The sequence below is a fragment of the Balaenoptera borealis genome (assembly GCF_965194805.1).
Source record: "Balaenoptera borealis genome assembly, chromosome: 12".
NCBI lineage: Eukaryota > Metazoa > Chordata > Mammalia > Artiodactyla > Balaenopteridae > Balaenoptera > Balaenoptera borealis.
This window is the reverse complement of record NC_138869.1, coordinates 47,627,059-47,655,016: the sequence shown is the minus strand read 5'-3', so window position 1 is coordinate 47,655,016 and position 27,958 is coordinate 47,627,059. Positions and strand designations below refer to the sequence as shown.

Here is a 27,958-nt window from a genome sequence, read left to right as displayed (position 1 = left end):
CCTGTCGAATAATGATGTTTCTTGTAGTTAGAACAGGGAGCCCAGAACCACTTGGAAGCTGAAGATGTCTACAAATGATCCATACAGAAATACTCAACTCATCGGCTAAGCAATTTGGTGCTCTGGACCAAGCTCTGGATGAGGGCAGAAAGTCCCACTTAGATTCCAGACCTTCTCTTGCTCACATGTCACAACTTCTCTGAAAACCTTCTTTATCTGTACAATGGGAATAAAGATTCCTGCCACGCTGAACTTACCAAGGAGGTTTAATGGAGATAAAAAATGCCTTCTCTGCCCACTGAAAGAAGCAGAAAGATAAAGGGGGAGAAATAAGAGAGCCCATCCTGCCACACTGTGTCCCAGGGTGGTCCTCACATAGGGCAATGCTGCACCCCTCCCCCACTGAGTACGTATAGGGGTGTTGGGTGGGAAACACTGTGCTTCACGTGCAAAGGAACATCTAACCACACGCAGGGTCCTCCCTGGACAAAACCAGCATGTTGGTGGTCAGGATAGAAAGTAGCTCCTCCAAAATCCACTATGGGAAGCCATGCTTGGATCCTACTGTTTCGACGCTGTAGCAGGTACTATTGGTGCCCCACACCACATTCCTTGCCTCGTCTGATTTTGAATAGACCTATGCAACTTTTTGTCTCAGGGCTTTCTCCAAAGCCACTGGGCTTTTCCCCACACAGGCATCGCAACCCAGAAGTGCAGGGTGAAGGGGAGATGTTGACAACCTTGAGGACAGTCCTTAACCAATGCAAGACAAGAGTTGGACGATAAATTAATATCCTAGCCTCCCATATCAGAGAGGAACAATTCTGAGTCAAGTTTCTCAGAGAATCCATAGAAAGTCTGAGCCCTCGTTGTAGGGCCAGTCTTTCACAATCCTGAGAGTAAGTGCCCCCTTAACTTTTAACTCTCTAGGCTCACCCTACCCCTGCCCTGCCCAATTGCTCACAGCACTAACCATCTTTGGGGGGAGTTTCTCCCTTCCTTAGATAATTCTCTCTCTGCTTCTTCACGTTTGCCTCCTGGATTCACCTCTGAAATAAACCTGCCCCCAAATCCTTGTCTCAGCTCCTGATTTGGGGGAAGACAAATTAAGACAAACTCCAAGATAGTCCCCTGCTCAGTATTAGGAAACTGTTTTCTCATGCCGTCCACACATCCATCATCCCATCTGCAGGCTTGCTGTATATGGCTCCTGGACAAAGGTCTGCAGGAAAGGAATCATTTCCCCTAGGTTACACGGGGTGTGCAAAGGGTCCCACCCAGAAGTGACACTGTCATCTCTCCTCCTAGCTCCCTACCCATCACCCAACTGCTTCTGACTGATGAGACAGTTAAGGCTCCTCTCCCCACCTTCTCAAGCACTACTGAAGATTTGATTTTGGTGATAACTGCCTTGGGAGCAAGTAGATCCTTGCCTTCCCTTCAAAACTGTTCTATGATGAATCAAAGTTTAATTACAAGCTTGAGTTTCAGTTTCTCACCACGTCTTGTAAACTGACAAGATTCTTGACAAGTCCACAACCTCTTATGGCCCCCTTTTCCATCAGTTTATTGTATTGGGCTACTTTGACGTTCCACAACTTGCAACAAGACTCTCCAAACTGGGCCTTTACCCAGAAATTGTCATGGTGCCTTTTTCTGGCATACAGCATTATATTGGGTTGGCCAAAAAGTTTGTTCGGTTAGTGAATACATCATTCAATAAAATTCTTGGTGAAAATGCAAAATGTGTCTTTTAGTTTTACTTAAAACCAAATGAACTTTTTGGCCAACCCAACACTACGTGACCATCAGTTAACAAGGAGCTTGGCTTGTGCCACTCAGAGCAGCAGAGGACTATGGGAGAAACTCCCTGGCTCCCGCCTTGGTGTCCACCCCATAAAAGAAATCAATGAGCAGCCAAAGCTCTCTCCTGACCACTGAAAAATAAGGGGTCAAACTGGTGGCTTCATTCCAGTGGCATCATTATGTGTGGACTGTGATGCCACCTAAGTCACCCACTGTCCCTTCTTTGGACAGAGCCTGCACCATGTTTTACGTTGTTGTAAATCTCTCTGGATAGGGATCTCTTCGAGGACAATACCAAGCACTTCTAGATGTCCTTATCCTGCCAGTTGAAACATTTCCTGCAGCAACCAGTTCTCAAAATCCCTCCCTGGATCTCTCCCAAAGAGAATCTATAGACTAAGACAAACTTATCCCACAACACCCTGCCATGGTGTGGAGAGGACTGCTGTGTCCATCCTGGTCCTCCAAGAGCTGATGTCAGGTCAGAACTAGATGTGCAAGAGATTTACTGGGAGAAACATTTATAAAGAATAAAAGGGAAGGAGCAGGAGTTGGCAGAGAGAGCCTCAGACTACGATGCAGGTCTGCCACTGTGAAAGGAGAGAAGGAAGGAAGGAAGATGAGACAGGAAGAACCTCAGACTGCAGTGCACCTCTGAGAAAGTCGCAGCCAAGTTGGTGGGCAGTCCCAGAAAAAAGACTGCCCAGTGAAGGATTCTTCGTTAGGCAAGAATGGCCCAGCTCTTGTTTCCCCACCATCTTTGGTCATGGATGGGAGCAGGACAGGGAGAACATAGCTTCTGCATAAATGTTACAGTAGAACCTGAAGGTGCCACAGTTGGAGGTCACCAGAGCAGATACTCAGAATATATTGTCTGAGAATCCTGAGCCCTCTTGGACCAGAAAAGATGTTTTCTGTTTAGATCTAGCAACACCTCCTCCCTTAGTGCCCACAGTCATCATGGATTGCCCTGAAGCAGAGGCGCCATTCAAGAAGCCCCCACACAATAATTCTGATATTTTCCCAGATCAGTACAGAGAAGTAGGCTTACCTCCTCCCCTCTTGCAGGGACTGTGCCTTCTCTTCTAGTACTGTTCACCAGGGTGAGGACTAGAGTGAGGCAAGCAAGGTGGCCTGGGCACAAAATTTAGGGAAAGTGCTCATTCTCAAGTGCTGATCTTGCACTTGCATAAACCTGAGAATTAAATTTCGCACCCTGACACCTTTTTTTTTTTTTTAAGATTTATTTATTGATTCATTCATTGATTGATTGCTATGTTAGGTCTTCGTTTCTGTGCTAGGGCTTTCTCTAGTTGCGGCAAGCGGGGGCCACTCTTCATCGCGGTGCGCGGGCCTCTCACTGTCGCGGCCTCTCTTGTTGTGGAGCACAGGCTCCAGACGCGCAGGCTCAGTAGTTGTGGCTCATGGGCGTAGTTGCTCCGCGGCATGTGGGATCTTCCCAGACCAGGGCTCGAACCCGTGTCCCCTGCATTAGCAGGCAGATTCTCAACCACTGCGCCACCAGGGAAGCCCTCTGACACCTTTTTGCCTCACCCTGGTTCACCCCATGACCGCTGCTTCTAACCTACCTACTGATCTCTGAAGTCTCATCAGCAGTAACAGCCTGAGGATATTCTCCACCATTCGTCAATGTGACGGCTACTGGCTCACTGTCCACAACCCTATTCCTGTCCTCAGTTTCTGAATGGTTTGTCCAATACACCCGTTTCTCAGATTCAATGATCATATCCTCCACCCTACATTCGCTACCTATTCGGTGGTCATATCCCGGACCTTGTCATCACTATCAGCAACACCAGTCGTATAATTTTGCCAACTATCCCCTCTCCAGTACGCTTACCTTATTATCTCCACCGAAATAATTCTCCAAATGCTGTAGGTCTTCCATCCTTTGCCTTTCCATCACTCCCATTCTCTCCTTACCCACTCTGATGTCATGGTCTATCTTGATAATCACATGCTTCTGAACACTTTCAAATCTTTTGTCACTTTCTCCTGCATCCTACTTGTCCAGTGAAACCTTAACTACTCCAGTTAAACCCAAATTTCTACCCTTTCTGATCCTGCTCCAGAGAGTTGCTGGTCTCACTTCAGTTTCATAACTGTATTTAGTATTTAGATGGACTCTAAATACTGTCCAATGATCCTAATGTATTTCCCTAGAAAGTTCATTTTCCTACCCACCAAAATGATATTTTTGTGCCTCCTTCTCTCTTCTCAAACCTCCAACCCTCCTAACCCCTGACTTCTCCCCCTCCTTCATTCTCAGTCTATGCCCCCAATTCTTACTTCTCTATTCAATGATGCAACTTAATTTTTGTCATTCACCATTCCTTAAATTATTTTTTTTTATTGAAGTATAGTTGATGCACAATATTATATGTTATAGGTGTACACTATAGTGGTTCAAAAAATTTAAAGGTTATACTCCATTTATAGTTATTATAAAATTTTGGCTATATCCCCTGTGTTGTACAATATATCCTTGTAGTTTATTTTATACATAGTAGTTTGTACCTCTTAATCCCCCACCCTCATATTGCCCCTCCTCCCTTCCCTCTCCCCACTGGTAACCACTAGTTTGTTCTCTATATCAGTGAGTCTGCTTCCTTTTTGTTATATTCACTAGTTTGTTGTAATTCTTAGACTCCACATATAAGTGATATTGTACAGTATTTGTCTTTCTCTGTCTTACTTATTTCACATAGCATAATATCCTCCAAGACCATCCATGTTGCTGCAAATGACAAAATTTCATTCCTTTTTTATGGCTGAGTAGTATTCCATTGTGTAAGATCTTACAGAAAAACCTGAACAAACTTTTTGGCCAACCATATGCATATATGTATATACCACAGCTTCTTTATCCATTCATCTGTTGGTGGACACTTAGGTTGCTTCCATATCTTCCATTTGTAAATAATGTTGCTATGAACATTAGTACATGTATGTTTTTGAACTTGTGTTTTTGTTTTTTTCAGATACATACCTAGGAGTAGAATTGCTGGGTCATATGGTAGTTCTGTTTTTAGTTTTCTGAGAAACCTCCATATTGTTTTCCACAGTGGCTGCACCAATTTACATTCCCACCAACAACGGACGAGGGTACCCTTTTCTCCACATCCTTGCCAATGTTTTTTATTTGTGTTCTTTTTGATGACAGCTGTTCTGATAGGCGTGAGGTGATATCTCATTGTGGTTTTGATTTGCATTTCCTTGATGATTAGCAATGTTGAACATCTTTTCGTGTGCCTGTTAGCCATCTGCATTTCCTCTTTGGGACAGAAGTTGTAACACTTCTGAATGAAATCTTGGATTGTCCCAGAACTTTTCTGACTACTCAATGTAATAAGAAATCCGTTGGTCTTTAAGTCCCAAAACACACTTGATATGATATTTAGCATGTCAGTCCTGTGTAATAGCCACAGTTTCCAACTTCATTCAGATTTTTGCTCCTCCCCCTCCCTCAGCTGAGATGGGCTGCAGCAGGCTGCCAGCTGCCGGGAAGGGGAGTTGATTGCTTTCTCACTCACTTGCCTGCTCCTGCTTCCTGGATGCTGTCTCTGACTCCAACAGGGTTTGGGGGTTGGAGAGAGAAGGGAACTGGAAAATTCTCCTGCTTTCTGAGCCTGGCCAACATTTAAAGATGACTCCCTGGGAGCTTTTATGAATTCAGCTAAAAGCTCTGGTTCCTGGAGATCTCTCACCTGCAGTTCCTTTGCCTGGAATAATATGCTCTCCTCCAGCTCATCTGCCTACTCACTTCCTTCCACAGCCCTGAGAAACCCTGAGGTAGTCCACTTCCAGGTTCTGTCTGCTGAGGGCCCCTGATAGATTCATAAACTCACTCTCTTTCTCTCTCTCTCATAACCCACATCTGATGCATGGGAACAGTTGCAGGTCTGACAAATACTCTGACAAATTCTGGGAGGGCCTCTCTGTCACAATAGAGTCACCTCTCCTTCAGCATCCCTGCCAACAACTAGGGCAGCCTATCTTTAGCTGTTTCATGTCCCAGGCAGGAGTCAAACACTAGCCAGTGCATCTCCCAGTTGCAGAGGTCCCAGAGTTGGCCTCTTGAAATCCTCCTCACAGGGTTCAGATAAAAGGCAGGCACCTGACCCACAATACATCTCCAGTGGAGGCGGGGATGGGTTTCTGTGCACTGTCTCAGCCCACTCTAGCCCCTCCCATCAAAGAATAATCCTGAAAAATCCTTCCACCTTCAGTCAGATTGCCTGTCTCCATTTCATTTAGTTGTTCTTCTGGGGTTTTATCTTGTTCCTTCATATGGAATATATTTCTCTGCCATCTCATGTTGTCTAACTTTCTATATTTGTGCTCTCCATTCTGCAAGCTGCAGGATTGTAGCTCCTCTTGCTTCTGATGTCTGCCTCCTGGTAGGTGGGGTTGGTCCAGGGGCTGGTGCAGGCTTCCTGGTGGGAGGGGTGGGTGCCTGTCCACTGGAGGGTAGAGCTGGGTCTTGTCCCTCTGCTAGGCAGGGCCATGTCAAGGTGTGTGTTTGTTTAGAGGCAGCTGTGGGGTCAGGATGACTTTTGGCAGCCTGTTTGCTGATGGGTGGGCCTGTGTTCCTGCCCTGTTGGTTGTTTGGCCTGAGGGGTCCCAGCACTGGATCCTGCAGGCTGTTGGGTGGGACCAAGTCTTGCCTCCAAAATGGCAGCCTGTGGGCGAGCCCACGCCGAGGAATATTCACTGGGGCTTCCACCACCAGTGTCCTTGCCCACACAGAGAGCCACAGCCACCCCCTGCCTCCCCAAGAGATCCTCCAAGACCCACAGGTAGGTCTGGCCTAGGTTCCTATGGAGTCACTGCTTTGCCCTGGGTCCCAGTGCACGTGACACCTCGTGTGCACCCTCCAAGAGTGGAGTCTCTGTTTCCCCCAGTCATGTGGAGCTCCTGCACTCAAGCCCCGCTGGTCTTCAAAGCCAAATGCCCCGGGGGCTCCTCCTCCCGATGCCAGACACCCAGGCTGGGGAGCCTGAAGTGGGGCTCAGAACTCTCACTCCTGTGGGAGAACCTCTGCGACAGAATTATTTACCAGTGTGTGGGAAATGGTGGGTATGGGACTTGATTATATATCGAAAGCACCTCTCCTATCATCTCATTATGGCTTCTTCTTTGTCTTTGGATGTAGAATATCTTTTTTGGTAGGTTTGAGTCTTTTTTGTCGATGGTTGTTCAGCAGTTAGTTGTGATTTTGGTATTTTCGTGAGAGAAGGTAAGCTCAAATCCTTCTGCTCTGCCATCTTGTCTCCTGCCGTCTCTGAAGTGTTGGCATAGGTCTGTTCAACAATACATTCAATTTTTAGGGTAGTTGCAGGACTTCCAGGAAAAAAAAAATAACATCTAAAGCATGCCTCATGGCATATATAGGTGATCCATAATTTTTGGATTCCTCTAGTTCCAAAGAACCCCAGAAGATTCTCACGCAGGACTCAGGTGGCCCTTCCTCACCTGGACCTCGAAAAATTCTTCCACCTTCCTCCTGACAGCCTGACTTCTTTATCCCTCAATGCAGGTGGAGATTAAGAGTCATATAACTACTTCTTCAAAAATTTGTATCTTGGTCTAGCACCTCACTTTAGCATGTCAGATTTATTATATTTTGGTGGCTCAATCAACACTTACAATTTAACATCCTGTTACCCTTCATTGAAGGAATAAAATGATCAGACATCTTCCCACCAGCAAATAGATGAATCCACCTGCCTCTATGAGAATATTCTCTGTGCTCCCTCCTCCTAAAATGGAAAAAGAGTTTCTGCTCAAATTGAAAGTCAGTCTGTGCCCTGGATCACATAACATCCTCATCCACCCTATAGTTATCCTATCCCTCTTCCTTCATCATCAATGTCATCATTCCCATCATCCTTCAAATAGGTTCTGTGTCCCTCATCTTAAAACACACATACTCCCTTCCCCTTTCTCCCCACATCTCACTCCCATCCCATCTCACTGCTCTCCTTCACAGCAAAACTTGACTGAACAGTGATTCAGACTCACTCTCTCCACTCACTTAACGCTTGTTTGTTGGTTTGTTTGGTTGGGATAGAATTTCTTTTTTTCTGATTTTTATTCTAACTTTAAAATATAGAGAAAAGTAGATAACCTCATCCACCAGAGGGCAGACAGCAGAAGCAAGAAGAACTACAATTCTGCAGCCTGTGGAAGGAAAACCACATTCACAGAAAGACAGACAAAATGAAAAGGCAGAGGACCTTGTACCAGATGAAGGAACAAGATGAAACCCCAGAAAAACAACTAAATGAAGTGGAGATAGGCACCCTTCCAGAAAAATAATTCAGAATATTGATAGTGAAGATGATCCAGGACCTCAGAAAAAGAATGGAAGCAAAGATCGAGAAGATGCAAGAAATGTTTAACAAAGACCTAGAAGAATGAAAGAACAGACACCTGGAAGAATTAAAGAACAAACAAACAGAGATGAACAATACAATAACTAAAATGAAAACTACACTAGAAGGAATCAATAGCAGAATAACTGAGGCAGAAGAACGGATAAGTGACCTGGAAGACAGAATGGTGGAATTCACTGCTGTGGAACAGAATAAACAAAAAAGAATGAAAAGAAATGAAGACAGCCTAAGAGACCTCTGGGACAACATTAAATGCAACAACCTTCACATTATAGGGGTCCCAGAAGGAGAAGAGAGAGAGAAAGGACCCAAGAAAATATTTTCAGAGATTATAGTCAAAAACTTCCCTAAAATGGGAAAGGAAATAGCCACCCAAGTCCAGGAAGCACAGAGAGTCCCAGGCAGGATAAACCCAAAGAGAAAGATGCCGAGACACATAGTAATCAAACTGACCAAAATTAAAGACAGAGAAAAATTATTGAAAACAGCAAGGGAAAAATGACAAATAACATACAAGGGAACTCCCATAAGGTTAACAGCTGATTTCTCAGCAGAAACTCTGCAAGCCAGAAGGGAGTGGCATGATATATTTAAAGTGATGAAAGGGAAGAACCTACAACCAAGATTACTCTACCCGGCAAGGATCTCATTCAGATTCAATGGAGAAATCAAAAGCTTTACAGACAAGCAAAAGCTAAGAGAATTCAGCACCACCAAAACAGTTCTACAACAAATGCTAAAGGAACTTCTCTAAGTGGGAAACACAAGAGAAGAAAAGGACCTACAAAAACAAACCCATAACAATTAAGAAAATGGTAATAGGAATATACATATCGATAATTACCTTGAATGTGAATGGATTAAATGCTCCAACCAAAAGACAAAGGCTCGCTGAATGGATACAAAAACAAGACCCATCTATATGCTGTCTACAAGAGACCCACTTCAGACTTGGGACACATACAGACTGAAAGTGAGGGGATAGAAAAAGATATTCCATGAAAATGGCAATCAAAAGAAAGCTGGAGTAGCAATACTCATATCAGATAAAATAGACTTTAAAATAAAGAATGTTACAAGAGACAAGGAAGGACACTACATAATGATCAAGGGATCAATCCAAGAAGAAGATATAACAATTATAAATATATATGCACCCAACATAGGAGCACCTCAATACACAAGGAAACTGCTAACAGCTATAAAAGAGGAAATTGACAGTGACACAATAATAGTGGGGGACTTTAACACCTCACTTACACCAATGGACAGATCATCCAGACTGAAAATTAATAAGGAAACACAAGCTTTAAATGACACAATAGACCAGATAGATTTAATTGATATTTATAGGACATTCCATCCAAGAACAGCAGATTACACTTTCTTCTCAAGTGCACACAGAACATTCTCCAGGATAGATCACATCTTGGGTCACAAGTCAAGCCTCGGTAAATTTAAGAAAATTGAAATCATATCAAGCATCTTTTTGGACCACAACTCTATGAGATTAGAAATCAATTAAAGGGAAAAAAATGTAAAAAACACAAACACATGGAGACTAGACAATACATTACTAAATAACCAAGAGATCACTGAAGAAATCAAAGAGGAAATCAAAAAATACCTAGAGACAAATTACAACAAAAACACGATGATCCAAAACCTATGGGATGCAGCAAAAAAGTTCTAAGAGGGAAGTTTATAGCAATACAAACCTACCCCAAGAAACAAGAAAAATCTCAAATACACAGTCTAACCTTACACCTAAAGGAACTTGAGAAAGAAGAACAAACAAAACCCAAAGTTAGCAGAAGAAAAGAAATCATAAAGATCAGAGCAGAAATACATGAAATAGAAACAAAGAAAACAATAGCAAAGGTCAATAAAACTAAAAGCTGGTTCTTTGAGAAGATAAACAAAATTGATAAACTGTTAGCCAGACTCATCAAGAAAAACAGGGAGAGGACTCAAATCAATAAAGTTAGAAATGAAAAAGGAGAAGTTACACTGGACACCACAGAAATACAAAGCATCCTAAGAGACTACTACAAGCAACTCTATGCCAATAAAACGGACAACTTGGAAGAAATGGACAAATTCTTAGAAAGGTATAACCTTCCAAGACTGAACCAGGAAGAAATAGAAAATATGAACAGACCAATCACAGGTAATGATATTGAAACTGTGATTAAAAATCTTCCAACAAACAAAAGTCCAGGACCAGATGGCTTCACAGGTGAATTCCATCAAACCTTTAGAGAAGAGCTAACACCCATCCTTCTCAAACTCTTCCAAAAAATTGCAGAGGAAGGAACACTCCCAAACTCATTCTATGAGGCCACCATCACCCTGATACCAAAACCAGACAAAGATACTACAAAAAAAGAAAATTACAGACCAATATCACTGATGAATATGATGCAAAAATCCTCAACAAAATACTAGCAAACAGAATCCAACAACACATAAAAAGGATCATACACCATGATCAAGTGGGATTTATCCCAGGGATGCAAGGATTCTTCAATATACGCAATCCAATCAATGTGATACACCATATTAACAAATTGAAGAATAAAAACCATATGATCATCTCAATAGATGTAGAAAAAGCTTTTGACAAAATTCAACACCCACTTATGATAAAAACTCTCCAGAAAGTAGGCATAGAGGGAACCTACCTCAACATAATAAAGGCCATATACGACAAACCACAGCAAACATCATTCTCAATGGTGAAAAACTGAAAGCATTTCCTCTAAGATCAGGAACAAGAAAAGGATGTCCACTCTCCCCACTATTATTCAACATAGTTTTGGAAGTCCTAGCCACAGCAATCAGAGAAGAAAAAGAAATAAAAGGTATACAAATTGGAAAAAGAAGTAAAACTGTCACTGTTTGCAGATGACATGATACTATACATAGAGAATCCTAAAAATGCCACCAGAAAACTACTAGAGCTAATCAATGAATTTGGTAAAGTTGCAGGTTACAAAATTAATGCACAGAAATCTCTTGCATTTCTATACACTAACAACGAAAGATCAGAAAGAGAAATTAAGGAAACAGTCCCATACACCATTGCAACAAAAAGAATAAAATACGTAGGAATAAACCTATCTAAGGAGATAAAAGACCTGTACTCAGAAAACTGTAAGACACTGATGAAAGAAATCAAAGATGACACAAACAGATGGAGAGATATACCATGTTCTTGGATTGGAAGAATCAATATTGTGAAAATGACTATACTACCCAAAGCAATCTACAGTTTCAGTGCAATCACTATCAAATTACCAGTGGCATTTTTTTACAGAACTAGAACAAAAAAATCTTAAAATTTGTATGGAGACACAAAAGATCCCGAATAGCCAAGGCAGTCTTGAGGGAAAAAAAGGGAGCTGGAGGAATCAGACTCCCTGACTTCAGACTATACTACAAAGCTACAGTCATCAAGACAATATGGTACTGGCACAAAAACAGAAATATAGATCAATGGAACAGGATAGAAAGCACAGAGATAAACCCATGCACCTATGGTCAACTAATCTATAACAAAGGAAGCAAGGATATACAATGGAGAAAAGACAGTCTCTTCAATAAGTGGTGCTGGAAATACTGGACAGCTACATATAAAAGAATGAAATTAGAACACTCCCTAACACCATACCCAAAAATAAACTCAAAATGGATTAGAGACCGAAATGTAAGAACGGACACTATAAAACTCTTAGAGGAAAGCATAGGAAGAACACTCTTTGACATAAATCACAGCAAGATCTTTTTTGATCCACCTCCTAATGTAAATAAAACCAAAAATAAACAAATGGGACCTAATGAAACTTAAAAGCTTTTGCAAAGCAAAGGTAACTACAAACAGGACGAAAAGACAACCCTCAGAATGGGAGAAAATATTTGCAAACGAATCAACAGACAAAGGATTAATCTCCAAAATATATAGACAGCTCATGCAGCTCAATATTAAAAAAACAAACAACTCAATCCAAAAATGGGCAGAAGACCTAAATAGACATTTCTCCAAAGAAGACATACAGATGGCCAGGAAGCCCATGAAAAGCTGCTCAACATCACTAATTATTAGAGAAATGCAAATCAAAACTACAATGAGGCATCACCTCACACCAGAATGGGCATCATCAGAAAATCTACAGACAACAAATGCTGGAGAGGGTGTGGAGAAAAGGGAACCCTCTTGCACTGTTGGTGGGAATGTAAATTGATACAGCCACTATGGAGAACAGTATAGAGGTTCCTTAAAAAACTAAAAATAGAATTACCATATGACCCAGCAATCCCAGAGAAAACCGTAATTCAAAAAGACACATGCGCTCCAATGTTCATGGCAGCATTATTTACAATAGCCAGGTCATGGAAGCAACCTAAATGCCCATCGACAGATGAATGGATAAAGAAGATGTGGTACATATATACAATGGAATATTACTCAGCCATAAAAAGGAACGAAATTGGGTCATTTGTAGAGACGTGGTTGGATCTAGAGACTGTCATACAGAGTGAAGTAAGTCAGAAAGAGAAAAACAAATATCGTATATTAACACACATATGTGGAATCTAGAAAAATGGTACAGATGAACCGGTTTGCAGGGCAGAAGTAGAGACACAGATGTAGAGAACAAATGTATGGACACCAATGGGGGAAATTGGCGGGGGTGGTGGTGGTGGTGGTGGTGGGAATAATTGGGAAATTAGGATTGACATATATACACTAATATGTATAAAATAGATAACTAATAAGAACCTGCTGTATAAAAAATAAATGAAATAAAAGTCAAAAAATATATATAGAGAAAAGTACAAAGGACAATTCCACAAACACTCTCTCATTTACCCATTATCTAATGGTTGATGGTATTGAACATCTTTTCATGTCCTTATTTGCCATGTGTAAATCCTCTTCAGTGAAACATCTGTTCATGTCTTTTGTCCATTTTTCAATTTGATTGTCTGGGTTAGTGTTACTGTTGAGATTAGAGAATTTTGTATATATTCTAGATAGGAGCCCTGTGTCAGATATGTGGGCTGCAAGTATTTTGTCCTTGACTGTAGCTTGTCTTTTTATCCTCTTAACAGTGTCTTTTGCAGAGCACAAATTTTTAATTTTGATGAGATGCAATTTACCAAGTTTTCCTTTTATGGACCATATTTTTGATGTCAAGTCTAAGTCTTGAAATCCTGAAATTTTTCACTTACATATTTTTCTAAAAGTTTTTTAGTCTTATATTTACATTTAAGTGTGCGATCTATTTTGAGTTAATTTTGAAGATTTGGCTTAGGTTCATATTTTTGCCTGCAGATGTCCAATTGCTCCAACACCATTTATTCAAAAGGCCATTGAATTGCTTTTGCACCTTTGTCAAAAATCAGTTGGACATTTTGTGGGGTTTTTTTTTTTTCCGAGTTCTGTATTCCATTCCAGGGATTTTTGTGCTTACCCCTTCACCAGTGCTACACTGTCTTGATTAATATGGCTATGTAGTAAGCGTGAACATTGAGGAGAGTGGTTCCTCCCATTTATTTTTCAAAATTATTTTAGCTATTGTAAATCCTGGGCCTTTCCATGTAGAATTTAGAATAAACTTGTCAATGTCTACAAAAACTATTGCTGAGATTTTGAGTAATTGCAGTGAATCTATAGGTTAATTTGGGGGAATTGACATCTTTACTATATTGAGTCTTACGATTCATTAATATGGTATGTATCTCCATTTATTTAGGTCTTCTTGAATATTTTTAAATCCACATTTTATAATTTTCAGCATATAGATCCTATACATGTTTTACTAGATTTACATATAAGTATTTCATTTCCTTTGGAGTAATTATAATGATAATTGTGTTTTAATTTTGATATCCATGTGCTCGTTGTTAATATATAGAAATGTGATTGTATTTTGTGTGTTGATCTTGTATCCTGTGATCTTGCTTAACTCATTGGTTAGTTATAGGAGTTTGTTTTTGTAGATTCCTTGGGATTTTCTGGTTAGTAATAATGTTACCGGCAAATAGGGGTTTTTCTTTCTTTCTAATATGTATGCTTTTACTTCTTTTTCTTGCCTTATTGCGCTGGTTAGAACTTCCAGTACTATGGTGAATAAGACTGATGAGAATGGCCATCCTTGCCTTGTTTCCCAGTCTTAGAGGAAAAGCATTCAGTTTTTCACCATTAAATATGATGTTAGCTGTAGGTTTTTTGTAGATGTTCTTTATCAAGTTGAGGAAGTTTCCTTCTATTCCTAACTGAGTGAGAGTTTTTATTATGAACAGGTGTTGGGTTTTGTCAAATGCTTTTTTTTGTATCAGAAAATATGGTCATATCATTTTTCTTTTTTAGTCTGTTAATAGGGTGATTACATTAATTGATTTTCAAAGACTCAAATTATTTTCAAACCATCCTTGAATATCTGGAGTAAATCCCACTTGGTTGTGGTGAATAATGATTTTTATACATTGTTGAATTAAATTTATTCACATTTTGTTGAGGATTTTTGTGTCTAAGATCATGAGTGATATTAGCCTTTTTTTCTTTTTTGTGCTGTCTTTGTCTGATTTTGGTATCGAGGAAATGCTAGATTCATAAAATGAGTCGGGAAGCGTTCTCCCTTTTTCTATTTTCTGGAAGAGTGTGTAAATACGATTCCTGTAGAAATTTTTTTTGCCCATTTGGATTACCTCTCTATGGTCTGCCTGTATTTTTTTGTCCACTTGTCTATTGCATTGTCTTTTTCTTATAAATTCTAAGAGTTCTTTACATATTTCAGATATAAATTCTTTATCGGCTACATGGATTAAATATGTCTTCTTCCAGCCTATCCCCTCTCTTTCTGGTCCATTTAGAAATCAGTTGATGGCCGTAAAATGTGGTGGGCATGTGTGTGGCCTCTGGCACATGACTGCCAAGGTTTAAGCCCCACTTCTAATACTTACTAAGCCTGTGACCTTGGGTAAATGATATAACCTCTCTGTGCCTTTCATTTCATTGTTGGCAACATGGAGATGGTAAGAGCACAGACCTCAGAGCATTTTTTTGACTATAAATATGTAACTACTGAAAAGAAATTTAGAAACATCACTTGCAAAGAGTGAGCCCTCACCATATATGTTAGTTACTATTTCTTTACTTTTGATGATTTTTATAAAAAGAGGATTTTAATCCAAATATAGTCATATTTGTCAATCTCTTCCCTTTTTTAATTTGACTAAGAAACCATTCCTTATGTATTAGAGAATATAAAGATATTATTCCATGATTCTTCTAAAGATTTAAAATTCTGTGTGTTTACTTTGTTTCTATGTTTCAGTCTTCAGTTCACCTGGAATTTTATTCTTTGGTATATGAGGTATAGGTCTGTGTTAGTCAGAATATAGTCTTGGCTGCTATAACAGAGAGACCCAAAATAACGGAGGCTTAATGAATGAACAGTGAGAGGTTCATTGCTCTGTCACATAAAAGTCCAGATGAGAAGTCTAGGACTGAAAAGCAGCTCCAGAACCAGCCTTCTATCATGCTGCTCTGACATCTTCATCATGAAGCTTTTATCTCCTGGTCCAAGAGGGCTGCCCTGGCTCCTACAGTTATACCCACATTCCAGCCAATGGGAAGTGGGAAAGGGGAGGGCACTTTCTCTCTTTCTAAAGGCATGATTGGAAGTTGCCCACATTTCTTTTCTCATAGCCCTCCTCATGGCTAGGTGTTGCCACATAACTAAGTTCTAACAAGAACACAATCTCTTCTAGTTCTGGTCCTCCTTTATAACTATTCAGCACAGGAGACCAGCTTTGGTTGCACCCTCAGGAAATGGCACACCATCCACAATGGAAAGGGTTCTCTTTCTACCTTTTCAGTTACCTAGTTAACAGCTTAATACCTCATTAACAATTCTTTATATTAAATTCCCTCTATCAAAATAAGTGATGGGGACTTCTAACTTCAGCTTGGAGATGCAGAAAGCTAAAGAAAGCACTGCTTTCCTCCTTACAAGAGAAAAGTTGGAAATTAATTACTTTTGTTAAATCCCTGAGAGAACTGAGGTTATAGGGCAAACAACTAACTCAATATCTGGAGAAAGACAGGCCCCCATAGGGAATTTTTATAAAACTCTAGAAAGATGCAACTAATCTGTCGTGGCAGAAAGCAGCAGATCAGTGGTTGCCTGGTGACAGGGGGGTGGGTGTAGGAAAGGACAAGAAGGAAGGATTGCAAAGGGGCACAAAGAAATTTTTGAAGGTAATGGATATATTCACTATGTTGATTGTGGTAATACTTTCATGGATGTATCCATATGTCAAAACTTATCAAATTTTACACTTTAAATTTTACTCTATATAAATTATATCTTATTTTATTATTTTTTATATATCTTATTTTAAAAAACAGAGCTCATCAGAAGCTGTGATCCAAGGATCAGTGTTTTGGTTGTCTACTGATATGTAACAACATACTCCAAAACTTATGGGCTTAAAAGAATTACGATCTAGTTTGCTCTTAAGTGTGTGGATCAGGAATCTGGACAGGGCTCAGCTGGGTGGTTCTTTTGTTCCATGCGCCATTGGTGGGGTGATTCACTCCGCTACATTCAGCTGGTGGTTGGGGTGAACTGGAAAATGCAAGAAGCCTTTACTCACATGTTGGCATCTTAGTGCTGCTTTTCATGGACTATTTCTCACCACTTGGCAACCTTGGACTTCCTCATTGCATGGTGGTCAGACTTTGTACATGGTGTTTGGTTTCCAAGAGAGTGCTCCAAAAAATGAAGGGAGAAGCTGCAGACCTCTTAAGGTGCAACCTCAGAAGTTACACAGCATCACTTTTGCTACATTCTATAGGTTAAAGCAAGTCACTGGACAACCCATACTGCGGAGGAAGTAACACATACTCAATCTCATGATGGGGTTTCACAAAGTATTTGCAGCCATTTTAATCCACCACAGTCGGGAGCCACTGCAATGGCTGCAGATTGCCTCTTTATATCCATAAATATAGTCCCAGGTTCACTGGGATACTGATCTAGGAAAGCCCAACATCTCCCTGACCATGCTAGCCAGTAGTAACATCCAAAGCACTAGGAAGGTGGTTTCTGCTATCCAAATGTCATGCCAGCACATCTAATTGGTGGAACCTAAATTCAAATTCAGAACCCTATCTACAAAGGAGCCTGGGAAATCTAGTCACCAACCTTCTGGCTTGGGTACAGAAAGGCACACTAGAAGATATTAAGTGGCAGCTGAGTGCCTGACCCACTGCGTCCATCACAGCAGGGACTGAATGGAGTCAGAAGCATCAACAGCTCTATTTTGCTCCTTGGTGTGGTCCAACAGGTATGGACCATGCATGTGAGCTAGAGGTGGATGGAGGTGCTGCCCACTCCCAGAGACCTGGATACAACCCTAGGAGAAGGCATTCCTATTGGATATTTGTTTGCCTGGGAGGGGCATCCCATCTGGGGCCCTAGAGTTATAGATAAAGGACTTACAGCTGAGGTCTGGACTCTGGAGATGGTGAGAGCTACTCAGTAGGGACTTCTGAAAGAACAAAAGGCACGCCAGTGTTCTCACTGTCCCCTGTGAAGGTCCTGAGGCCTGGGTATTGGCCCAGGCTGAAGCCAAGCTCCCTGGGAAGTACAGCTGATCTGGTCCCCAACACTCCTTTCCAGTATGGGGGCCTCAGGGCTCCCGTTCTCTGCACCTCTCAGAAATTATAAGGCTGCCTGAGTCCGGAGCAGCTCCACTCTCCCACGGTGCACGCTCAAGATACCAGGGCCCCGGACTCACCCCCAGGGACCCCAGCAACAGCCACTGCCACTTCCAGGTCCCAGGCAGGTCTCTCCTTGTCCCGGGCCCGTCTCCTATGGTGAGACAGTGAGGGGATGGCGTGGTTGATGTCCCCGCCCCGGCGGCCTGGATGCTCTGAGCCGAGCCGTGAGAGTGGGAGGCAGCTCTTCTGTTCTCCTGTCAGCCTTCACTCGAGAAGACTGCGCTCCAGCCCTGCCTCCTATCTCTTCAAAAGCTGATACACTCACAGACTAGAGGCAGCTTTTGTCAGCCGCTGCCAGTTCTGAGCATTTTCTGGCCCAAAGCATTGACTGCCAGTGAAAAAACCCGTTTCCCTACGAAGTTTTCTGAAGTCTCTCATCAGGCCTGGGCCCCTCGACTCACCCTCTTCTCTCGGGAGTGTGGAGGTGGCAGGGCTGGGGGTGGGGCTGGGGTGCCGGGTGCTCTGCCAGCTGTGGTGCCCCAGGACTCAGGTCAGCATTTGGACAGAGTCCCTCCTTGGGTGCCTGTGGACCTGTGGGCTTGTGGGCTTCCATTCTTGCGGAATGTTAGGGGATTTCGTAATCCCCAGGCTTTCCTCTTAGAGATGGGAAAACTGAGGCCCAGAGGAGTCTGGTAGTTGGTTTGCACAGCGCTGGGGCTTGAGTCGATGGGGGCTGCTGACCCCACATCCTCTTTCTGTATCTGTGATGTTTTTATTTTTAGGAAGTTGTGGATGTCGGACAGGGGCAGGAGCTGGGGAGGCTCAGAGGTTCCCTAGGTGTGGGACATGGACTCACTCGCTGGCTTGCTCCCCTGTTCTCTACCATGGCAGCACTGGGGAGGAAATGTCTGACAAAAGAAAAAAAAAAACATCCAGTCTTCCGTTTCAAAGTCCACAACCCCTGTTTCTGGGCAACCAGAGCCTTCAGTTCAAGCTCATGTACAGAGCAGTGGAGATCAAATACCTGAAGCCCAGAGACCCCGTTCCAGCTCTCTGGGGCTCAGAATAGTGGCTTTGACCATGATCTCTTCGAGAACCACACACACCTTTTCTTTCTCTTCCAAACACACACCTGCATGCTCACACATTGCTGAAGGAAGTACTACTTCTGTTCAAAAAGGTAAAGGTGCCTCCTTTTTTATTTTTAAATTTTCTATTTATATTTTAATTTATATTCAGGCAAATTCATCCTTTTTAGTGTACAGTTCTGTGAGTTTTGTCAAGTGCAGGGTCATGTAACCACCACCACGGTCACGATCCAGATCTTAAAACGTTCCCTCCCTCAGGCTGCCCCTCCAATCCCACACCTCCCTCCACCCCCAACCCCTGGCAACCACTGATCTCTCTCCTGTTCCTTTAATTTTGCCTTCTCTGGAACGTGGTATAAATGGAATCTTCCGATATATGTAACCTCTTGAGGCTGGCTTCCTTCACCCAGCATAACACATTTGAGATTCATCCATGTTATGTGTATCAATAAGAATGCTTTGTTAAGGTAGAAAAATAAAACTGTGGTGGTAACTCCGTGCCCAAGCACAATGCCCGTCTGGCGGGGGTCTCCAGCTCTGAGCACGGCTCCCCAGCTCCCCTGTAACCAGCACCATCCTCAATCAGCCTCAAATCCATTCCTGCCCCGAACTGCTGGCTCCCACAAACACACAGCCTACCCAGACCCTGGAATTCCCAGCCCTCCCATCAGCACCCACCTACTTCTGATCCTCGTTCACATGACCACATAGGGTGCTCCGGAGTCCTCATGGGGCTGCTGGGCCCTCATCCAGGAGAGGAAAACTCAAACGCTTGCAGGGCCACGCAGGTAATGTTAATAAACATAATACAACAAGAAATGGTGGGAACCAAAGAGAACAGGGCAGTGCGTGTCCTCCCTAAAGACATTCGTAGCACTATAAAGTGTTAGGTACACTGTAGCTGCCCCCCAACACCCTCGCCCCTGAAAAACACATCTGTGGGCTGCATTCAGGTGCCCAGACTCTGGTTCACAGCCTCTGAATCTCTCACATTGAACCTCTTCCTCAAATCCACCATTGTGTTGACACGAACTATGACACAGGGCAACCACGTCACCGTTATGAAGGTGGCGGGACTCAGGGTGACCACGTGTCCTCCGTGGAGTGCGATGGAACAGGAAGCAGGTTGCCCTATGTGGACTTGGGGTGCTTCTGTGGAATATGCTTTGCGCCGGTAAAGCCGGGGAAAAGGGCAGCTGAATGGAAGGGATGAAGCCCAGGAGACCCCACCCTGGCCACAGCAGTCTAGTGCTTCTTACTCCACAAAACCAAACCCAGGAAGGTTCTTCTGTGCACAGAATCAATCTTTGGCTCTTTTCTGATACCTGCCACATCGCACCCACCGAGACAAACACACCGCCCCACATATACGACACAGGGTAGGGGGGTGCTGCGGCAAGCTGCCCAGAGCCCCTCTTAGGGCTGAGGTACTATTGTCCCTCCAGCTGCCAGGAGTGTGGCTGCTGACAGCTCGCAGCTGCACCCGCTTCTGAGCACCGCCCTTGCCTTGCGGGAGCTGCCTCGCCGGCCCACGGCCAATGACTGATTGAAGTGCAGGTAGAAAAGCTTGCTCCCACTCCTCTGGTCTCAACTGGGGACAACTCCACGGGGTCACCCAGCTCCAGAGCTTCCTGTGGGCTTTGGCTGAAGACTTTGTTGCAGCTGCGATGGAGATCAACGTCTCCCTGTGCCTAACCCTGTCTCCCTCACATCCTTACGTACGTTTTCCCCAATGCGCTCCCTAGAAACCTCCTGCACGCAAATCTCCATCTCAGAGTGTTTCCAGGGAACCCAACTGAAGGCAAAGAGTGAATAGGCTTTAGTTAGTACGAATGCCAAGCTCACCCTGTAAAATATTTATTCTGTTTCTCACGTGTTGTTTCATTTGACTCTCTCAATAACTCAATCAGGTGGGTGTATAATTATTCCATTTTGTATATGAGTAAAGTAAGGTCTGGAAAGGTTATATGGGTAATCCAAGGTCACGTGGACAATAGTAATTGATCTGATCTGAACTTCTGACCCTCCAAGCCCTGCTCTCTAGTTCAGTACACTGGCCAGAGCTGATGGGTGAGGGACAGCATTTTACAAGGAGGAGATGGGCTAGGTGGAGGCAGGAGCAGGCTGCCATGTACAGTTGTGCTTCACACATTTTGGGGGCGAAATGTGCATTCCTAGACATCAGAGATTTACGTCTATTTTCTCTCAGCTCTCCAGCAGATGGCAGTCGACTGTCTGGAGGAAGGGGACCATTCGAAGGCCAGCATCATTTGGGCTGGTGGAGACCTGACAGAGGTAAGGGGGTGGGTGTCTGACTAGGGCAGAAGGTAGATGTAGGATACAGCAGATCCCACCTGGCGATGGTCCCTCAATAAGAGCGTTAGCCTGCCCACCATCTGGGTATAAAGGGGGCATCAGGTCACCATCCCTTTGGAAGCAAGTCATGTTCTTGCCCTTGACCGTGAGCAAAGTCTCTTCCAAGGTGAATGCTGACAACCCACAAGGGTACCATCTTATTACTACTTAAACTTATCTGGGGTAGACACTGAAATGGAGGACTGTCTTCAAAATATAGTGGATTGAAGACATCTCTTAAAATTTCACTAAAATTATAGTGAAATAATTTTAAAAGGCATAAACGCTACAAGGACAGAAAATCCAGAAGTGGAAGTAATAGCGGATGCGACAACAACTTTTTGGAAGTTTGAATGGTAACTGACTTAGCAGAGCGGGGAAGGCTGAATTCAAAGAGCCTTCGGAGGGAGGGGTGCCAAGGAGAGCAAAGGACTCCTCTGCCTCGAAACCCTGGGACGTTTCTGGGACTCAGACATCGGGTACCTCTGGAAGTGGGGAGGGAGGTGGGACCAAAAATAAGAGAGCTGGAGAACAGTATTAAGAGCACCTGAGCTTCCAGATCCCTCCCCACCCAACACAATCTGGCTGCAAATCACAGAGAGTCCAGTCTCATTTGTTTACACAAAGATTCAAAGAAAATATGAAGGTGTGGGCTCTGCGGTTCACGGTCATTGTGGCCAACAGCTGCAAATCTCCTGGCCTTACCTCCGTGGTTGTGTGATGCCTTCGTCAGCTCCAAGCATTGTGCCCTTGTTCAAGGCAGGAGGAAGGGGAAGAGGGAAGACAGCTCATTCCACTGCTCCTGTCCTCTTTTATCAGGAGAGGAAATGCTTTCCCAGAAACCACCCTTCCCCAGCAAAGCTTTGCTTATGACTCGAGGCCGTTATAGAGTCACGTGGCCAGCACCGGGTACAGGGAAAATTGGACAGGCAAATACTTAGCTTGTCCAGCCTTCATAGGAGAGACAGGCAAGGAGAAATAAGATGGGAATGAATGTGGAGCGAGCAGAGCTCCCGGACAGGAGGGCTTCCAGTGGGGGAGATTGGGTGGGTGCCCAGGATCAGAGGTCTTCTCTCTTGGGCTGGTCATTTTCTCAATGTGGAATTCCCCAATCCTTTGCCAGAGTTCTGGCACCTAGCAGAGGGAACCAGGGATCTCACTAGATCCCCTTAGTCTCAGGAAAGCTCCTCACTCCTGCCAGATGCCCCCTCCCAGAGCCAGAGGTAGTCGGCTGGATGGGCGACGACCAGCCTCTGTCTTAGGGGGTAGGGAGGAGGCATCTCTGGGTCTACGGGCTTTTGTGTGAGCTTTCCACCACGCCTCCTGATTTTAGCCCCAACTTGCACCTCTACCTTCTAAGGTGCCTAGTCCTGAGTGCTTATGGGTTCTGAACCCCTAATCAGCTTGCTTCTTCACCTACCCCTGCTTCAGTCATCAGCAGAGTGAAGCCAACAGAAACACAAGCCAGTTACTACTCTTACATCTTCAATCCTACCTAGCATCCATCTCTAGGGGAATGGATAAATAAAATTCGGTGGGTGCATAATGCAGAACACTCTGCAGCTGTCAGAAGCAAAGAATTAGCTGCCCACACCAAAACATGGATAGAACTCAAAAGCAAAGTGTTGAGGGAGAAACATAAGAAAAAGGATGAAAGTTAGAACAATGTGCATTTATATAAATGGAAAGCACATACACACAAATGGCCAATAAACCGTGAAAAAGTGCTCCATTTCATTACTCATCAGGGAAATGCCAATTAAAGCCACAATATGAAACCTCTTCACACCCACTCAAGTGGCTAAAATGAAAAAGATAAAAATACCAAGTGCTAGAGGATGTAGATGAACCAGAATTCTCTTACATTCACTGCTGGTAGAGTGTGTGTTGGTAGAACCACTTTGGAAAACTGTTTGGCCGTGTCTCCTAAAAGCGAGCATACTCCCTCCCATGGCCCAGCAATGCCACTCCCAGGCAGGCACCTGGCAGAAATGCACACAGATGGTCACCAAAATTCACACCCTAGGATGTTCATAGCAGTGCTATTCATAGTAACTCCAGCTAGAACCACCAAACGCCCATCAGCCGAAGAGTGGATAAATAAAGTGTGGGATATTCACACAGTGGAATTCTATACAATGAGAACAAACAAACTATATATACGGCTACAAGCAGCAGCAGGGATGAAGCTCACAAACCCAAATCTAATCAAAAGAATCACATACAAGAGTCTGTACTATATGACGCTATTTAAATAAATATAAGAAGTGGGCAAAACTAACTTAGGGAATTCGATGTGAATATAGTAGTTAACCCTGGGGTTAAAGTGGTGGTAACGGGAAGAGGGCAGGAAGGGGATGTCTGGGGTGCTGGTACTGTTTAGTTTCTTGACCTGTGTGCTGGTTACAGGGATGGGTTCAACTAGCGACACGTCTCGCGCTGAGCACTTCGGGTTTGTGCACATTTCTATATGTAGGTTCAATAGAAGTAAAACATAAAAAGAAAAGCCTGGGGCAGTAAAAACGCATAAGAAAATCCATAGGCACAAACAACAATACTGCATATTTTACAAAGATGTGTACATATTTAAAGACCTAGCTATAAGAATGGGTGCCCGTGTGGGGAGAGAGAGGACAGCGAGGGAGTAGATGACAGTAGTAGCAGGGAGCAGAAATAAAAGGAAGTAATACCAGAGAGGAATCCTGTGTGGATGCACAACAACAAAGTGCTTAACCCAACTTTGAACCTGAGCTAAGGGGAAGGGCGGAATAAAAGCAACAGGAGTTTTAAAAACCTTGGATTGTTCTCTGACTGCCGACTGCAGGTTTCTGCTTTAATTAAATGGGGTCTGGTGAAGAGAAGGGAGTCTCCAAGATCTTGGCAAGGGCTCCTTGTAGGAGGTGCCCTGTCTCTGGCCCGTTGACCTCTCTTGCCCTCTGCCGCCGCTCTCAGGCCACCAGATACGTTGGCTGAATCTCCGAATTAGAACCGAATCAGAGCTCTATTTCCTCCTTCTCATGAGCTTCTCTCCCCTCGCTTAAATCCGGGGTGCGTGCCTCTCCTGCGGGCATCATCCAAGTGCCCAACACCAAGGAGGAATGTGAGAACCCCACCTCTGCTAGATGTAGATGAAGCAGGGGGTCTCTCTAAGCCCACCCCCAGCAGTCTCCGTTCTATCTCAGTCTCCAGCTTGGCCCAATGTTCGTCTTCAAGTTTGAATCTTCATTCTGGGGCCCCAGAAGCCTGGTGGAAAACCTCAGGGAGGACCCGGGTTCTGCTGCCCGCTCCTCCCACCTAGGAGGGGTGGGCTCAGATGGTGCCACACCGGGCTGAAAAATTGACATTGTCTGCACTTCCCTCTCTGGCCGCTAGTGGGAGATGCTGGCCAACCTGAGGCCCACCATGGGGCTAGAAGCAGGGGGCCAGAACGTGGTTTATCTGTCCGTCGCCAGCCACCCTACCAGACCGAGGGCCAGAAAGGGTCCTGTGTCGGATCTTTTCTGTAGACTGGCTTTCTTACTGATTCCCGCACTCTGGGATGGCTGACCCGCCCCCTCCTGCAGGCACCGGTAGCTCCTCAGTATATACGTAAGGCACCCAGTGACCCCAGGAGCACCACGCCCAAGTCCCAAACGGAGGATGACCCCCTGGTGACCTCTCCAAGATCGAAAAACTGGAGAGGCAGGTCATAGCCTTTGAACTCCCAAACACAGCACCTGGGTGCCCTCTGAGAACGATTTAGGAGCCTTGAAAGTGTGTCAGGAGAGATTAGAAGGCTGCTGGGGAAGAAGACAAAGGCTGTGTGTGTGTGTGTGTACGTGTGTTTACGTGTGTGCTCCTGTGTTGACTCTGGGCAATAGCCAGTCCCTTCCAATGATGTTACTGGCCTGTGGGCAAAACCTGGTGGCCTGTTTCTTTTAAACAAGGATGTGTGTTCCTGGGTACATCTCCCTGTGGGTCAGCCTGCGTGTGTGAGCGACTGTGCTTGTCAGTGTATGGGTCTCTGCATCCATGTGTGAGAGACAGTCTATCTCGTCAGCATGTAAGTGCCTCCGTGTGTGTCAAGGTGTAGGTTTTCTGTAGCTCATCAGGGTGAAGTGAGTGCATGTGTTTCAGTGTGGGTGTGTCTGTGTTAGTTGGTTGTGTCTGTTGGTTGTTTCTGGTCTGGGTGTGTGTTTCTGTCAGTGCCTATGTGTCAGTATGTGTCTACCATTGTGCAGACTTGTGTGCTCTGTGTGTGTGTCTCTAGGAGACTGTGGTTCTATGTGTGTGTCTCTGTGTCAGTGTGTCAGTGGATGTGTGTCTCTGAGTCATGCAGGTGTCCCTGAGTTTGTCAGAGTATGACTGCCTCAGTGTCGGTGTGTGTCAATGATGTGTCTGCTTGTGCCCGTGTGGGAGTCTGTGTGTGCCAGTGACAGCGGGTGTCTCCGAGTGTCAGGTTATGTCTGTGTCCACAGGGGTGGGTGGCTTGGGTAAGGTCCCCAAGTCAGTGAGGATGTGTGCGTGCGTACTCCGCGTGTGCCGGGGTGTGTGCCTGTCCGCGTCGGCCGTAGGCGGCTAACTGTGGCGAAGCGTCGCCAGGTCGCTGTGTGTGTACCCCGCGTGTACCGGGTCTGCGCACGTCTGTCCGTGTCCGCGTGGGCCGCTTTCTGTGGCGGGGCGCCCCCGGGTCAGCGCGGGGGTGTGCGCCCCAGCGGGTGCCCAGGGCTTCACCCTCAGAGCGGGCGGAGCGCCACGTGCGGAACCCGGGGCGCGCTGCTCTGGGGCGGAGCCAGCCCGGGGCCCCAAGCCCCAGGCCGAGCCCAGGCGGGGCCCGCCCCCGACCCCGCCCCCAGCTCGAGCCCGCGCCGCCCGCGGAGCCCAGGAGCCCGAGCCCAGCCGCGGAGCCGAGACGACGGCGGCGGCGCCCGTGGGATGCGGGGATCGCGCCCCCGGGGCCGCTGAGCCTGCGCCCAGTGCCCGGAGCCCCGCGCCGAGCCGAGTCCGCGCCGAGCCGCAGCCGCCCGTTCCGGGGCCCCCGCCGGGGGACCAGCAGGTGAGCGAGCACCCCCGCGCCCGGCAGCCCCGGCCCGGCCGGAACCCCCTCTGCCTGCCGCCGCCCAACTTTCCTCCCCGAGGGTTGGAGCTTCCAACCGCTGCGCGCCCCTCCCCTGCCCCGGGTCCGCAGGCAGGCTCCCTCCCCCATCTCTGCCCCCGAGGGTGGGAAGGGGAGAAGAAGGGGCGCAGAGCAGCCTGGCTGGAGGGGATCCCCGGGAGCGGGGGGCGTCTGCTAATCGGCGCACGCCCCCTCCCCTTCCCTTTCCTTCCGGGTTTCCCAGTGCGCTGTCGAGGGCCCGGGGGAGGGGGAGCTGCGGCTCCGGCTTCCCGGCCGATCCTGGCGCAAGCTCGGGGAAGGTCTGGGATTGGCACCCGGATTCCCGAGGCCAGAGACCCCGAGGTCAGAACAGCGACTAGGCGCGTAGAGAGCGGGGGAACTGACCGGGCAGGGCTGGGAATGGAGGAAGGGGCTATGCCCCCCCCCTTTCTCTGGGCCCCGCGGAGCAGTCCGCTGGGGGTGTCCTCTCTGGGGTGAGATCTCTGCCGGTCCTGACCGGGGACAGATCTATGTGCACCCTGACGGGGGAGAGACCTATGTTGTGTGCCCTGTCTCTGCGCGCTCCGACCGTAAAGAGATCTCTGTGCCCTCTTGACTCCCTAACGGGGACACATCTGGTCTCTGTGAGCCCTTAAGTGGAGAGATCTCCGTGTGCTCTCAACAGGGGAGATATCTGTGCTCTGGGATGGGGAGAGTTCTTTGCCCTCCTAGCTCTGACCCGGGAGGCTGGAGGCCGTTTTCTACTTGTTTTTTGATCGTCTTTGGTGGCGCCCTGGAAGGAAGTAGAGGTGCCTAGCCTTGTGGGGGATGGGGGTGTGGAGAGTGCTGGTGGTGGTGGGATGCTGGGCACAAGGCCCTGGCCTTAGGCCCGCCTTGCAAACACCTGTTGGAGGCCAGTGCACAGCCCCGAATCAGGAAGCCATGGCTGAGGTTGTGGCAGGAGTCGATCTTCTCTCCTTAGTGCTTTGAGACCAGCGCGGGTGATGGGATCAGTCTCCTCTCGGGGTTCTGGGCTGCCATTCCATTTCCCCAGCTGTCTCCTCCCATCCTGCTGAGAACGCAGGCACCTCCACTGGGAGGCCAGACTGCCCCGTGGAGACAGGCACTCCACATGACCCCACCGTGCTTGCCACAGCACATCCGCTCTCTCCCTGATTCCCACCATCCCTTCAGGATCCAGAGGGACCCTGAGCGGCAGAGGCCCAGGTCATCAGGAGGCCAGGCCCCTGCTGCTGCCCTCAGCCTCTCCCAGTTAGAATTGGGCAGGTGCATGTGAGTGGGTGGTAATGGAGCTGGAAGGTGGAATGAGGCTGGCACGGGCTGATAGCTCAAGCCCTGCTGCAGTCACAGGAGCGAGGGGAGGGGAGGGTCAGGGAACAGCCAGAGTGCGGAACACAGATTTTACACTAGGATGTTCAGCCCCATGCTGAAATGAGCCTCAGTAACACTATCATCACCA

At 45.7% G+C, this 27,958-nt stretch overlaps 1 protein-coding gene across 3 annotated transcripts in view; it reads left to right on the top strand.

Moving 5' to 3' along the window:
- The window catches only part of SCN10A (sodium voltage-gated channel alpha subunit 10), a 99,032-nt gene extending 75,363 nt beyond the window's left edge, over positions 1 to 23,669 (top strand). For 2 of the 3 annotated variants that reach the window (XR_014232870.1, XR_014232871.1), the window contains exon 26: positions 28 to 18,454. The gene's annotated coding sequence lies outside the window, so the exon portion shown is untranslated. Of the gene's footprint in view, positions 1 to 27; positions 18,455 to 21,258 lie in introns of those variants that run through there. The other variant, XR_014232869.1, reaches the window with a different exon arrangement.
- Positions 23,670 to 27,958: the final 4,289 nt, after the last annotated feature.